Genomic DNA, 15,287 nt, shown 5'->3' with positions numbered 1-15,287 from the left:
TGCAGGGTCCGAAAAACACTCGAGTATTTTTGTCAGTCGTACGTAGTGTCTAGACGATTGCTGAATGGTTCGTATTCCACATGGCCGACCGATTTCGTGTCTGACCGTGATTAGCCGAATATTCATGCTGGTACCGCGTCTCGGCGGAACGGGAGTCCGTCGACCTACCGAACAATGTGTGGGCCACATAGTACGCGCGTACAATAAATCCGTGTATGAATCAGAAAAAGCCTTTAGGTAAAGGAAATAAAAGGGACCTGGGCTTAGCATCGAATACATGCATCCTAAACCCTTGTGTAGGCAACCAAAATATTCACGGTTATCGAGCAATCTGTATACTCCTATTCTGACAGATTAGGTAAACACATAGATAATTTTACTTTCATACTTTTCCGAAACTCTTAAGTTTCCCATTCTTGATAATATACCAAAGATACAAGAATATACCAAATTGTGAAAGGAAATTTAGAAATGGGTACCTGGGTACCCGATTGCCTACACAAGGGTTAATGAAACAATGGGGGCAAAAAACGAAACGTTTAAAAGGGAAAGCCGAATCCACCGCAAACAGGTGGCCGCCGCGCGTTACCCAGTGTCGCAGCACGCTGGTACTTACTCGGTGAGTTCAATGCCAGAGAAGCGTAACGCCTTCCGATATACGCGGCGCGGCGACGACCTCGTCGTAATTCCGTATATTACATATTTCCTTAGTAAATGTATTACGAATCGTTAACTTCGGGTGGCACTTGTATTGCAATATCATTGATGGTAACTCCTTGCAAAAGTTACCGAGGGCAAATTACGATAATCGGAACAACAGTGATCCTAAAATTCGATTCACGGTCGTTTAAGAAACTCTTTCGTCGTGTCCGTAGGATCGCACACTTCTGTCGGGTTACCCTCGAGCAAAGTCAGCACGCACAAAAGACGCAACAGCCATTAAAGCATCGGGTTGGTTCGTATATTTAATCAGGCATCTCTCGCACGCCTAATTCTCCTCGTGGCACGCACGTCTTACTTCGCGTGAAAAGGTGCTGATTAAATCTGAAAACAGTAAATGTAGCAACTTGCGTGCGCGATTCAAGTTTCACCTTGTTACGCGTACAAAGAATGATAAGGGGGTGCACATAAAATATGAACGTTCCCAGCGCATACTATTACACGGTCGCGTCGTACGAATTGTACGCATAATAATTTGAGGATCTTATAAAAAGATTTATTCGACCGGTTCGAGAATCGTTAAAGCCACGAGTCCATAATGCAGCGAAAGAGAGATCAATTATTGACTGGTGAAACAACCCGTTGTTTTTGCAACTCCTATAAATGAACGGTCATCGTCGTAAAGAGTCCGCCACATCCCACACGATCGAGAAGCCACGTTTAAACGGCAAGCGGTACGTCGAGCGCGCCATCACAAAAAACCCCCCAACATAATTCGTGTCTCTGCGATGAGTCTCGATGTAGCATCTCCTTTCTGAAAGCTCCTCTTAGGAACGATGTATCCGCCATCGACAAGGATAGTAAGTTTCGCGGGAACGCGTCGTAGACGATATAAGGGAGAGGAGGGAAGGACTAAAGGTACTATCCTCGCGTACAAACTCACCACTCCATGACGAGCTCTCCTCTTCATCGCCGCCACCATCATCATCATCATCATCATCATCATCATCATCATCACTACCACCACCATCATCATCATCATCATCATCATCATCATCATCCTCATCGTGATCAGCGCGATCGTCATCGTCATCGTTCCTATGCTCCTCTTCGAACTATGCTTTTGCTTTATCGCAGGTATGAATCGCTATGTTACCAACATCAAATAGGGGAGCAAGGTTGAATGAACTTAAAAACCTTCCCTCTCCTTGGCCGCTTTGCTTTCGTTCTCGTCGGTCAAACGATCAAAGATATAGAAATTCTATTTTTCTCTTCATCGCTAATCATAGTTTCGGCAGGAACGAAAGAATTTAGTACCGTGATGAGGAAACCCGAAGCTACTACACCGCGTCGATTGCCACATTTCGCTGATGGACTCCAACCCCTGAACCTCGAATAGAAAGTCGATGTCCGTTGCTCGACGGGAAACGTATAATGGAACAGTCCTTAATGTACTTCTGCCATAGAACGATAATTGTCGGACGAACAAGCGCGTTTTTCGAACGGAAGTTGTCCGTGCAAGGTGTCCAAGGCAGGAGCTGAACGTTTACTCATTTCGTCGCGAATCTGCCATTCGACTAGGAGCACTCTGCCCTTCTCTTCTCTCCTCTCCTGTTCGTGTCTTCTCTTTTTCCCCGGAGTTGCAGCCACGACCTGCCCCACTATCTCGTGTTCAACCGATGGAAGATCTTCCAGGCGCCGCGCCGCCTGGCCGTTGACCCCGAGCAGCCAGCCTACGGCCCTGACCAATACTCCGCTCGACTCTGCGCGCTTCTTCCATTTTACCAGCGCGCTCTGCCCTCCTAGATGACTACCCGACTCGCTCTCCCGAGAACTCTTCGGAATTTTATCCGCCGGAATCTTTTCCGTTAATTAACATTTCTTGACCGGACGACCTGCTAAAGGGTCCTACCGGAGAACGAGCGCGTTCCTCGGCGTCTCCGAGCTCGTTAACACGGTCTTCCGATCCCGCGTGATTCCCAACGCGCAAGAGTAAACGACAACAGTTGGTCGTAGTTAGTTACGCTCACCTCGGCGGGCAAAGGTGTAGAGGTATGTAGACCGCATAACGGACATCGCATTCACCAGTGACATCCATGGAATCTCGTTATAAATGACTCGTTCGCGAACAATAAGTGATTTCTTATTCGCGCACAAATGAAGACGGGAACGTCATTTTCGCGGTGGCGCGAGACGACCACCGGTTACAACTTTGGAATCCAAATGAATTGTACCTAATCGTTTCGAGTTCCGCGTAACGTTTTGCCGTGTTTTTTTTTTTTTTTTTAAACTTGATTGTTGAACCGAGAAAGCCAACACGTTCGCGGAAGACGAACGCTCGCGTCAAAGGCATTTATGGTGTCTCATTACGGCTAACGATATTCTCAATCGCGTTCTATCTATTATCTCTTCCGCCCTTAATCAGTAACGCTCAATTTCTAACTCGTAATTTGCGCCGGGTGTGTGTGCACGCTCGAAAGAGTGGTACGTCGGGGTTGGGAGGATATGAAATGTGAAAAGGTGGAAAAGCGAAGGGAATGGAAAATACTCGAGGAAAACAACCAAAACTAAATTGGAAAAAGGAGCCGGATTTGATCGACAATGATCTGTAAAATGAATCGATGCGCGACACCTGCGAACGCTTCGATGCGATGTCAGGTGGACGCATCGGGAACAAGGAGGAGAGGGCGCGTCAAGGCGAACGAACTCTAGGAGAGAACGAGAAACAGAAGGAAAGGAAGGGGTAGGAGGAAGAGGACGACAGGAGCTCATTATCGAACACTTAGCACGTTTTAAAGCTACTTCCTGGCCATACGGCAAAGATACGCGCGCATCTCTTTGAATTCATGCCCCGGGGGCTTAATGATTCCGGCTTATCGCCGTGTTTCCTCGCGATTACAGCCGAGCAACAGTTCCGTCCCGCGTCTAAAAATAAGACGAAATAGACAGATAAAATATTCCGTGCAAGCCGAATAGAAATTACGCATTGTAATTTGACCGATCGGTCGTTTAGATTCCCTCCGATTCGAATTACTCCGTCTGTAGCACCCAGGTAGAGGTCGTTTATGAAACGTGAAACTGCTTTAATAAATACAAATCTCGCCATTACGATGTAGAAAATAAAAGTCGCGGCACGGCGCGTTCTACCTTGCACGTGGGAACAGTTGCGAGGTTGGGTTCAGGACCTGAGAACGAAAAGAGGAAAGGAACGTCGGGTTACTCTTATCCATCTCCTATTATGATACTGCCTATATAATTTTAATCGAATTACAGGAAAAAAATTGCTTTCCCTAACGGTGTAGATACTCTCGGCGAAGGATCGGAAGGGTCGATGTCGAAGGTCACGTGCAGTTTAAGTCAATTCTCAATTACTAAAGGGGACCCTTCGACGAGTTTTCATAGGTCAGAAAAATCCGTGAACTCGACCGTAATGATCCGTTTCGTTGGATCGTCGACGTATAGACCAGGATATTTAGATCCTCCTACGTAGTCCACATTAGTGGCATTCCGTAATAATCACGAATATGCCCCTTTCGCCGTGAAATTGGCCTGGATCTTGGAGGTCGACCGAACAGATGCGATCCGGAGATCGCGTCGCTTGCAAATTGATCGATTAACGGTACGACGATCGACGCGCGTCCACCACGAGGAACGAGGTCGGTGTTCGAGCTCGAGAGATACGCGATCGAGATGCCGGGCACGATCGAAACCCGTGGAAGAAAGCTCGCGAATCGGCTATATGTACTCGTCGCTCGACTCCACCCGTCTCGTATCTGTACCACCATCTCGTTAGTTACAAGTTACAAGGATACAAGTTAAACGCGGGGCAACTGCTTCGAGCTTCCGGCGAGTTATTCTCGGCGAACCATCGATCGTAACTTTTCGTGGCCCGAATGTCTCGTTAAAACGGTTCTACCGGTATTCGATCCAGTTCTCGACTTCCGTCCAATCGTAAGGACAGCTTCGTTGCCAGTTTGCCTCACTGCCACTGGGGACATGCTACTTTTCTCTGTAAAAATTGCACTCCAACCAATTCCGTCGATTTTCCAAATTTTTCGTCTCTCTACCGTTCTTCTAAATGTCCAACCTCGATCTTGTCTTCCGTCGAGATGCCACGGAATATGATCCGGTTGCACATCGATTCGATTCAGTTCCCTGGAACGTCGAGTGCTTCGAAACCGTTCCGGGCAACCCGTTAGGAAGGCCGACCATCGAAACCGTGTCGTTCGCGGAATGAACACCGGAAAAAAAACACCCGGTTCCTGCTCAGCGATCAGGCTTGTTCATTAACCGCAAGCTTGGCGTCGCGTTGTGGCAGAAGGAACGTTCGCTCGAGCCTCGTATTTACAGGGTAACCTCGAGAGACCTTATACAAAATTGTAAACTGGTGTACTAAAGGGCAATGCCCGTTTATACCAATAATCATAACTATGATAATAATATTTATTTACACGGGAGAAAGTCCATTAATTTACAAAAAGATTACATTATATAGGTGACAGGTCTAAAAAGATACATATTTTCAGTGTCCGGATTAAAAAAAAAAATAATAATAATTCCAGGTCGGAAGTCAAAATTTTTCTGAAACACAGTTAACGCGTTTAATCGCGTGGTAATCGTAGAAACGTGTATCTAAATCGTTTTATCTTCATATATACCGGACCGTTGAAAAATCGTACAGTCTCGCGTTAGCTGGTCGAACCGGGGGATTCCGCCGTATTTGGTTTATCCGTGCATCAGCACCGTCCATAAACGGCCGATCAGAGAAACAGAAGAGCTAACGGGAGGGAAAAACACAGACATGGCCGCGCGATTCGAGGCAACGCGATTCGAGCTGGTATCGGTTGGCGCGTGTATCCGCGCCGCCGAACGGTAACCAGGTTTTTGCAGAATTACCCGGCGTCGATCGCGATAACGGCGAGTTATGAGCGCGAGAACAAGACCGCGTGGGTGCGAAAACGCCACCGGTTTCCAACCCTCTTTATATTCGTCGATTATTGTTTCCGCCGTTATTAGAGGTTACTCGGAACTGGTTTCGATCCCCATTCGGTTAATCGCGTGTGCTCGTAGAGTTTTCCCTGCCGTTTACAAATCGTCTCGAACGTGCACTCATGAGCCTACAAGAGCATAATGGTACATATAAATTTTCGAAGTGGAAAATGGTGTCAAGCGAGTTTCTGGTGCTCACGGAACGGACTTTCACGGTATGTTAAGTAGCCACGACGACCACGTTGCCCGTAACGCCGTCGTAAACAGACGGACAAGGTATGGAAAGAGAGAACTCAAAGAGGAGGAGGAAGAGAAGAAGGAAAAGCAAACAGGGACACGCGAGTCGCGTGCTCTCGCCATCGCCGCGAGAGAGAATATTGGCCGCGGAGTTTGTGGACCGCGCAACGGTAACCACTCCTCTTTGAGTCCATGGATCGTGAGCCTTGCGTCCGAACACCCGTTACACTTATGAGCGGGGACTCCATAAAACGCAACGACCTTAGTTATCGGAGTGGTTGCGAGGCCACGGCCAACAACGACGCCCACCGCTCGGCTTTATTTCCTCGACTCGATTCCACGACCGAGCGCAGCGCCGTATCCTCGATGATTTCCCGTTAATCTGCTTCATTTCCGAGTGTGATTTTTCGAGATGTTCGCGTTAATTTGTGGAAAATAGTTGGTATCCAATGAAAGAGCAACCGCCGCGTGTAATCGTTCGCAACGACCTGTTCCATCGGCCTTTGATAGTTGTAACCTTCCGGTTAACGATACCTCCGCCGCTAATCCAGAATTTATCGTTAATCCTTTCAAAGGGACAGTTTAAAGGACAAGACAGTTAACAAGCTGTTTGCAAGTCCGTGGCTAGATTACCCGCTGGATCGTAATATTTTGCATACACGACCATTTATCGTCTCTAACTCTTCGAACGGTTCTTCTTAATGACCGTCGGCGGATCGATGATAACGACCGCGAAGACGTACGACCGCCGGTTTACGGTTCCCTCGGTATCGTTCGACCTCAGGGAGAAACGATGCTATCGGTATTTTTCGTCATTGTCGTTTGAACGTCACCGCACACGATGGCCAACCACCTTCCGACCTCGAACGCTGATCCAACGGCGAACGTCGAACGGTGCTTCTGTTTCTGATCGTTCGCGGTATTCGCGCATCGCGCCGAGCGACGGATATAAATATTAAGCGATCGTGGATACTGCGCGAGAGGATCTCGTTCCGACCGGTGAATCTCGGCTGGAACGTCCATTAACGGTACACTGTATGGATATGCGACAGCCGTGGGATCCCGATCGCAATCGCGAATTTCCATCGTTCCGTCGTGGTTATCCGAGCTCTGAAAATATCCTTTCGCCGTGCCGCGTTACCGTAACGTCAAAGCCTTTGGATCCATCGTTGATACTACCGATTCGCGAACGGTTCCATCTGAAACGTCGGTCCAGAGAAATATTTTTAATATAATTTCGCAACAGAATACAGGCAATTACGAAGGCGTGTCACGTAACAATTGGGCGAACGCAATAGCGTAGAATTTAATGGTACCATCGGGGCGGATGATTAATCTAAAGGCTGGAAAGGAGCGAGTGACTTTAATAGGTCCAGTTCCCGATGAAATTCCGGCGACGCCGTACCGGAAATGTTCTTATACTCCGGCGTTATTCGATTTCCTGTCTCGATGCTTCGAGCCGGCAATAACTTTCATCGGGGACCATAAAAGTCATTGAATTAATACCGCTGTCGTCGCCGCGGTAAAAATGTTTTCGTGACACGGCGACGGGTTGTAAAGAAACGATTCGAAATTTATCGCGGCACCGTGATTTCCTAATGGGAGAATCATCTTTGGCGTGTCTCGGACATCGTGTAATTAACTGCGTACACGTGAATCGCACAACCGCGTATTTTTTTTTTTTTTTTTCGTTGTTTCTTTCATCCGAACGAGCGGAACTGTTAAACGTTAAACGATCGTCGCGTCCGATAGAAGTCACGTGGGAACGTGGCTTCGATCGAGCATCGTCGCGGCATTTTTTACGGGGGGACGCGTCCACGCGTAACGATGCAATCGGCGGTATCAGAGGTGTACGCGCGATTCCATGAAGCGGCTTAATTAACAGGACTGCCTGGTAACTGTATCAATTAGAGGCAGACTGCGGTCGATTGTTCCCTCCGTCGGGAATATTTCGTGATTTACGAGCGTCCGAGACCGTTACCTTCTTTTCCTTCGCGACGGAACGGAACGGGTCGATTGTGACCGCGACAGGAAAGGGGTGGGAGAGAAAACGAGGGAGAATCGTCCGATCCTGATTCCACGCAATCCGCGTAACTGTATGCGATAACTGTGGCACAAGGTGAACACAATCTTCGTGGACTTTAACGCGATTTTAACGACAGGTAGACGCACCGTTATCGGCTCGCCGAGATTCCTGAGAATCGGCTTGCCGAGATTTTATTGTTTCCTTGGCGGATTACACGTTGCAATTTTATACCGGGTTGCACTGGTCGCCGTGCGGATTCGTTGCGTTTAGGGAAAGGGCCTCCTACCATGCTTCCACCATTTGGTATTCGGAATTACTGAAATTTATGCCGAAATAACATTCGATTTAACATTTGTTTCTTACAATCTATGTAAACGTAATTGTTATACTTTCTTAAACTGCTCAGTTCGAGGATAGCAAGAAGACAGATCCGAACGGTTTCAGCCTCATAGGTTGCGCGGTGGTTCGTTCTTTATACCAACAAGGGTCCAGCCTCGATCTTCTCGTTTCTTTTTCCTCGTATTTACGAGGAGCTCCACCCATCGTCTAGAAGCTGTTTATCATCCTCTCGGACCTTTATCGACTTTATTCTCATTAGGAATAAAAAAAAGAAAGAAACGCGGTCCGCCGACCCCGCAACGTATAATTTAGGCCCGATCGAATCTGCAGAACACGGCCACTAACCCGTGCTATGTTTTCGAGGCCGCTCTCGTCAGGCACCGCGGGATCCTTCGGTATCCACTAAAGTCTCGGTTCTGCGAGTACCATTAACCCTAGAACGACACCCTTCCATTTTTTGGCATCAGTAACACCATGGGGTCGCCAGTTACCCAACATAAAGTCTTACTATTTAAAATACTATTTAATAATTCTGTGTTCTGCATCGATCCCGCGGAATAAATTCGTCGAGCGTACCTTAAAAGTTGCTTTTCCGTCTTCAAGGGAGAGTGACCGTCTCCGAATACCGTTAAAGCCGAGCGGAAACGACGCGACCTCGATTACCGTGTCCCCTTTCCGATAAGGCGACGAGAAAAAAAGACCGTCGACTGGAATCTTGAAATTCGTTATGGTAACATAAAAGATCGCAACGTGGGAATGAGTGTGGTGAGTTTAATCGATGATCCTTGACGGGCGTCGATATTTAATTAACTGTTCCATCGATTTTATCGAGCGTGACTGCGTCATGCGTGACCACAAATTCGATCACCCGTCGAAATTCCGTTTCGCACGATTCTACGGGAGATTGAACGTCACGGTCGACGGACGACGGGAAAACCTGTGATTCGTTGGACATGGTCCGTCTTCACCTGCGGTTTTCGAATTTTTTTTTTCTTCTTCCGTTTGGTCAATTTCAGATATCGTTTTCTGTTCGTGTCTTTTAGTTCATCCTCTTCAACGTGGGTTATATGTGTTAATCCCTTTGTAAACCGAAGGTATAGATAAGTACTTATTTCAAATACGTTGAAGGGGAAATAAAATTTATCGATTGCCGAAAATGCCATGTGTGTAGGTGGAAGCTCGGGAAAAATCAACAGACAAATCTTCTCGGCGTCTAGTTATCGCGTGACAACTTCAGGTACGCTAATGAATGAGAATGATTCAAAAGGATGGCGTCGCGTGCACGAAACGATCGCGTGTCTCAAAATTCACGACCTGCTGAAACTACCAACGAAATAGCCAATCGGCTGATAATTTTCACTACCTTCATCTGGTCGAATTCTACCGTGGCGAAGTGAGCTTTAGAGGATGATGAGTCGAAGCAATTGGATTGCAAATCGACGGGTAGTATTCAACAAAAAATCACGTAATAGTGAATTTCGAACAATCGATGAATCACGCCACGCGACTAGTTTGGTAACTCGAATGCCTGGCCGATCGAAACCGTTGCTCGGTCCCATTATTCCGGTTGACCCTGAACGTGGTTCAAGGTGAATTTCCGGACGAAAATGGAGCGTGGACTCGTTATTACGCGACCCAGAAACGTGGCATTAATTGAGCCACTTGATTGATCGATTCTAGAACCGACACGGCTTAATTTATCAAATTCTCACATTTTAAACAGAGATGTTGAGCGTTAAAAGTGTAAAAAGCAATTTAGGCTTAAGAAACCGGAGGCGCATTTATGACCAGTGCCCCCGATCAGAACAATACAGCGATCGAGGCACGCGGGCCCATTATAACTCTAACTTTATTAGCGGTCATCGGTCATAACCTGGGATTTTTGGGACAGCTGCTCACCACGTGTTTGTCACCTGCAAATAACATAATTATATCGGCCTCAACAGCTAATTTCCAGGAATCCCAGGACACCCTGAGAAAAGGAAGAAAAATGACACTCTGTCTCTTTCTACCAGCGCGCCAAATTTCGACACACCCACTCCAACAGCTACAACCAATCACACTCAAACACACCCTCTCCGATACTCACTGCATTCCATATAAAAAGACATAACTCACACAGACTTGGGAGAACACATTCAGACCACGTTCACAAGACATTCACATCACTGTAATATTATAACACGATATATTTTACATCTGGTAAAATAAAAACTCAGTAATACAGCACAAATATTCTATATTCGTTATCTCTTCGATCCTCCGCTCCGAGTATTAGTTTACTCTGAGAGCGCGACACATCCGAACGGTTGACTTTTTAACCGATCGTCACTTTGCGTCGCAACAAGAGACTTCTACCGAAACGTAAAATACCGGAATAATACCGGTATTTTCGGTTGAACCTTCGCCCTATATAACCCTACATGTATAAGCCCTACCCTAATAGACATCGAAAAAAAAATTTATTTCGGTTTTCAGTAATACAGTCTTCTCTCGATTATTGTCCCTGCGCGGTCCCGATTTCGAGACAATAATCGAGAGGAGTCTCTATATGGGTTTCGGTTTAAGTCCCAGGTTTTAAATTCGCTATTAACAAGCCTCGAACAACCCTGGACGATCGGAACACTCTGGGATCGCAGCTTCCTTCCGCAGACGAGAAACTCTGGTATAAAAGTGTCGAATGAGTTGAAGCTTTTCTCAGTCTCGAACGGATCGCGCGTTCACGTCCAGCTCGCGTCACGTCTTTGATTGCCAAGACAGACCGTGGTTCATTCCGCGTCCACGCGAACCCCACGGGCCGCGGATATTATAATAATTTCCACCGACTGTTCATCGCGTACCGCCGCGATTTTTTCGCGAGTTGCTCGCATCTCCCATCTCTCATCTCGTATCTCGAATCTCGCCCGAGGGAGAAAGAAACGACCGGGCAACTGATCGTGAGACGAACCTGACGCTGAGATTGCTTGTCTACCTCTGGTCTACAGTCCGACCACCCAACCAGCGCGGTCTAGAAGCTCATACCTGCAGGATCGTCTTCAGGAAGCGTTTGTCTAATTAAAAATCCTTGGAGGTCTACCGTTCGCCGGTACTCCTTCTCGCAACCTTCTAATCTTGCATAATTGAATTTCTAGCATTAATAGTGTAATCTTCGAACGTCGCAGGGCTTCCTGTAGAGACTCTGATCCTCTTTTATTTTAGAAACTAACGGACGACGGAACTTAATGATAATAGTTACGTACTTGGTCACCGTAAACGATTTCCTGTGACGTGAAAATAAACGTACGAAATGAGGCATCGGCGGAGAAAGGCCGAGCGACGAAGAAGCGTTCGAGCGAGACCTCCCGTTTATGTCTTCGCGTAACGGTGAAATCTCGACGAAACGAGGTCGAAACTGAACGTTCGAAAAATTTCGGGGTTACGCAACCGCCCTTGGGGACTCGATGATCGATCGTGCCCGGTGAACATCGGGACGAATTCCGTGACTCGCGAAACTTGCGTACGAGTAGGTATGTATGATAATTCCGCGCTTCGAGCCACCGCCGTACCGTTAGCCCCTTGTTTCACTCCTTCTTTCGCCGAGTGACTTCGATTCGAGGAAAGGAGCAGCAATGAAACAGTTCTATGTAATCTTCGATTCGTCGTCGCAAAATAAGAGTGGCTAAATTATTTAGGACAGAGCAACGTGGTCACAGTTATAGAGTGAATCAGAGTCAATATGTACTTAGGTTGGCCATCCAAAATTCCATTCGCCACCATCAGAATTTTCAACCCCTTCCATCAGCATCTTAGCACATCCAGATTCTCACACGTGGACACTATATCCAGGGTTTGTAATACTACTAATTAAAATTCACACGCAAATCGACATATTCCCAGGCTCAACTAATTCACCACGTACAGTATTACGTCACTCATTCACCATGCCAGAGAGTGTTGCCAGCTAGGTACGCAAAAGATTCGATGGGTCATTAAACATATTCCTGCGAGGCCTCTAGACTATACCTACCGACATCCGCAATAAACACTAATTAATAAGCACACACGAGAGATCCAGTACCGTTCAGTTTAGCACCTCTGTGTTTTACTGCGCGAAGACCATCATACATATGTAACTCATTGTCCAAAGGGTTATATATTAAATAAATAAATAAATTTCGAACACGAGGTGTCGACAGCTTGTTCTCGGCACAAGACGCGCTAAAGAAACCGTGTTAATCTCGTAAACGTTCTGCCAGTATACCGTTTTAACGGGCCAGAACTTTGTAAATACGTCACGTCACGTCCGCTCGGGACAGAAAAACACCGCAACGGACGTGTGTTCTGCCGGTAAAAATCGTGTCAGGATCGATCATCCAGCGCAATAATGGCACCGGTGCTCCTTTGATCCGCTCTAGCACAAGGAAACATCAAAGGAAGGGAGGGGGTGGGGGGTAAACTACCCTGTTTTTATTGAATTCTAACCGTGGATCCGTCGCGACTCGAACGACTCGTTTAACGAAGCAATTAGGCGATTCGCGACCTGATCTCGGAACTGAAAGGCACATAGCTGGATAGGAACGTTGCCTCGCATTATTCATTCCTCGATCTGGCCACGATCGCGAGGTGCTCTCGTTTCGTTCGCCTCTAGGAAGATGCTGGAAATTCATTACTCTTGAAATACATCTCGAACGGGCCAAGTTTTATGTTCCCATTCGTGCAGTTAGAAGCTTCAATCTCTTTTATCAACCTTCCGGTTCATCTAGATTTTCACGCATCACACTTTCGTCGGAGCTTGTTAATATCTTAAATTTTATATGATCTTCTAGATCGTTGCATCATGCGTTCACCTCGTGAGAGAGAAATTCTGCCCAACGTCATAATACGTTAGGATTAGCCGTACGGTACTTAGGCATGACGACTGTGTCATTAGCTCTCGGCAACTTTTGAAACCGTTTTGCGAGTACGCATACTTTTGCCGTTAGACCGATTCTCCGCGCTGATTACCAGCGAATCTCATCTTCATGCTTCCGTGCAGGAAGCTCGACCCGTAACATTGTTGTAAATATTGTACGAAAGGACTATGCCCGTATATATATTCTAAATAAATAAATAAATTACTCGCCACTCCGAATTGGACGTTTCCATCGAGTTTCGTCGACTTGTTGTCTCCTAGCTTAGATTCGAAGAATACGGGCAATCGAGTCCGTCCAAGCAGTTTACTCGAAAGGTCGAAGATTCTCGGTCCAGTGATCCGTGCAGCCAATTCGGGTTCTGAGAAATCTGTATCATTTTGCAAACAACTCTAACCGACCGAACGAGATACCCTCGCGATTTATGATTAAAATCACAACCCGGCAAATGAAAACGCAACGAATCGCGATGCCGTTGAATAATCGAAACGGTAGGCCGGTGAGATCCATCATTGAGCACGGAGTAGTGTAATTCTCGTGGATAAAGGTTGCCTTCTAATTTGGCTATTCCTCGGGAACGAACACAGTAAGGGCCGCCGAAGGAGAAAGTATCCCAGGGCCCAGGCAGGTAGGAGCATCGAGCACGAAGCGCGCCTGCGGATTGATTACAAGGCACGCAGCCGTGCATTGGCTGTGGCCGCGACAGCGGCGTACGGTTGCATTTGCCGTACGAACTCGAATGGAAGAGTAGTGATTCTATCCTGGATCGCGGCGTTGCGTGCAATTTCGATCCTCGATACATTTTACTCACGATTACGACGAACAGATAGGGACCTTGCACCTGAAATATCTTTGTTGTTTTTAAAGATACGTCAAATGTCTTGAGGACAAAGTTGAATGGTTTTGCGCACGTGTCGAATGAGATACATGCTTTTTGGGTACATTTTATATAAGGAATTTAGCAGTCTAGTATATATAGAAGTGCGTCGTGTCGACTCAGTTTCTCTGGTTGCTATATCCGTGCTTCCTTTCATTTAGTTTTCCTTGAAGAAAGTCGTATTACCAACAGAACGGATCGCGGTCTCTGGTAGTTTCAAGAAATTAAACGTCGGTAGCTGGTTCGGTAATACGCCAATGGACGAGAAGGACCGTCTATCTCGTAGCTGGTGGACAGAAACGATCAACGCAGGGCGGAGTAGTCGGCGTGGTTGCGGACAACGGAGCCGACCAACCCCGAAGGCAAAGAAAGAAACCGCGAAGGGGGCGTAATGCAGCGGAATGTTTTTATCTATTATGGATGTTTTTCCTCCGGTGAGCTGGTCGTGCCGGTCTTACCAGATGATCCCTCGGCTCCTCTATTATTCCGCGGCTGATATCTGGTATTACGAACCATTTGCTCGATTCAATTCCCATCTTGAGGTGGTAATGAATATACACGGGTATGCGAATCAGCCCTCCCCTACGATCGCTGCGGCATTTTTGTTGACATTGAAAATTGATCTGGCGAAGCACGAACCAGGAACTTCATAGGTACCTACATCGCAGCATGAACCGTGAAAACCGGTATATACGCGTCCGCCTCGTATCTAGTTCGCAACTCTTCCTCGAAAACTCTAACTCTAGGCTCTTAACTCTATCTTATTTTTTCCTCTTTTTTTTTTTTTTTTTTTATCGAGACATCTACCTTCCGTCCATTCTCGTGAAGTAATCGACACTGGAAGCGTCGAACGAAGAGGATTCTTTTTCGATAAGTGAACGCACTAGAGCTGCGAGACCAGAAACGCTGGGGCAGATCTCGGTGTCGTAGAGTGATTTAAACCAACTGCCGCGCCGCATCCGCCATTCGTGTTGCACGCACGCGTCGGGCATCCGCATCTACATATCGCGTTGCGTGCCGGCTCTGTTCGTGCAAGCTTCGTCAACCGATGGTTCTAATTAACTTTAAACGATTTCCCATTACACGGGGCGTCGAGCCGCACACTATCCCCACGAACAGATATTGAACATTTCCTTTTGGTTTCGCGACGGAAATAGCGTAGCTCCGGTCATCATTTCGCATTCCGTTTTTGCGGATCCTCGTATGTAGCAGAGGAAATTCGCAGATCGTTCCTTCGTTGGACGATTTTATTTCAGTCGCCTTCGTCTTT

This window comes from Dufourea novaeangliae, unplaced genomic scaffold (assembly GCF_001272555.1).
Source record: "Dufourea novaeangliae isolate 0120121106 unplaced genomic scaffold, ASM127255v1 scaffold88, whole genome shotgun sequence".
Classification (NCBI taxonomy): domain Eukaryota; kingdom Metazoa; phylum Arthropoda; class Insecta; order Hymenoptera; family Halictidae; genus Dufourea; species Dufourea novaeangliae.
Note: the sequence above shows the minus strand (reverse complement) of the source record.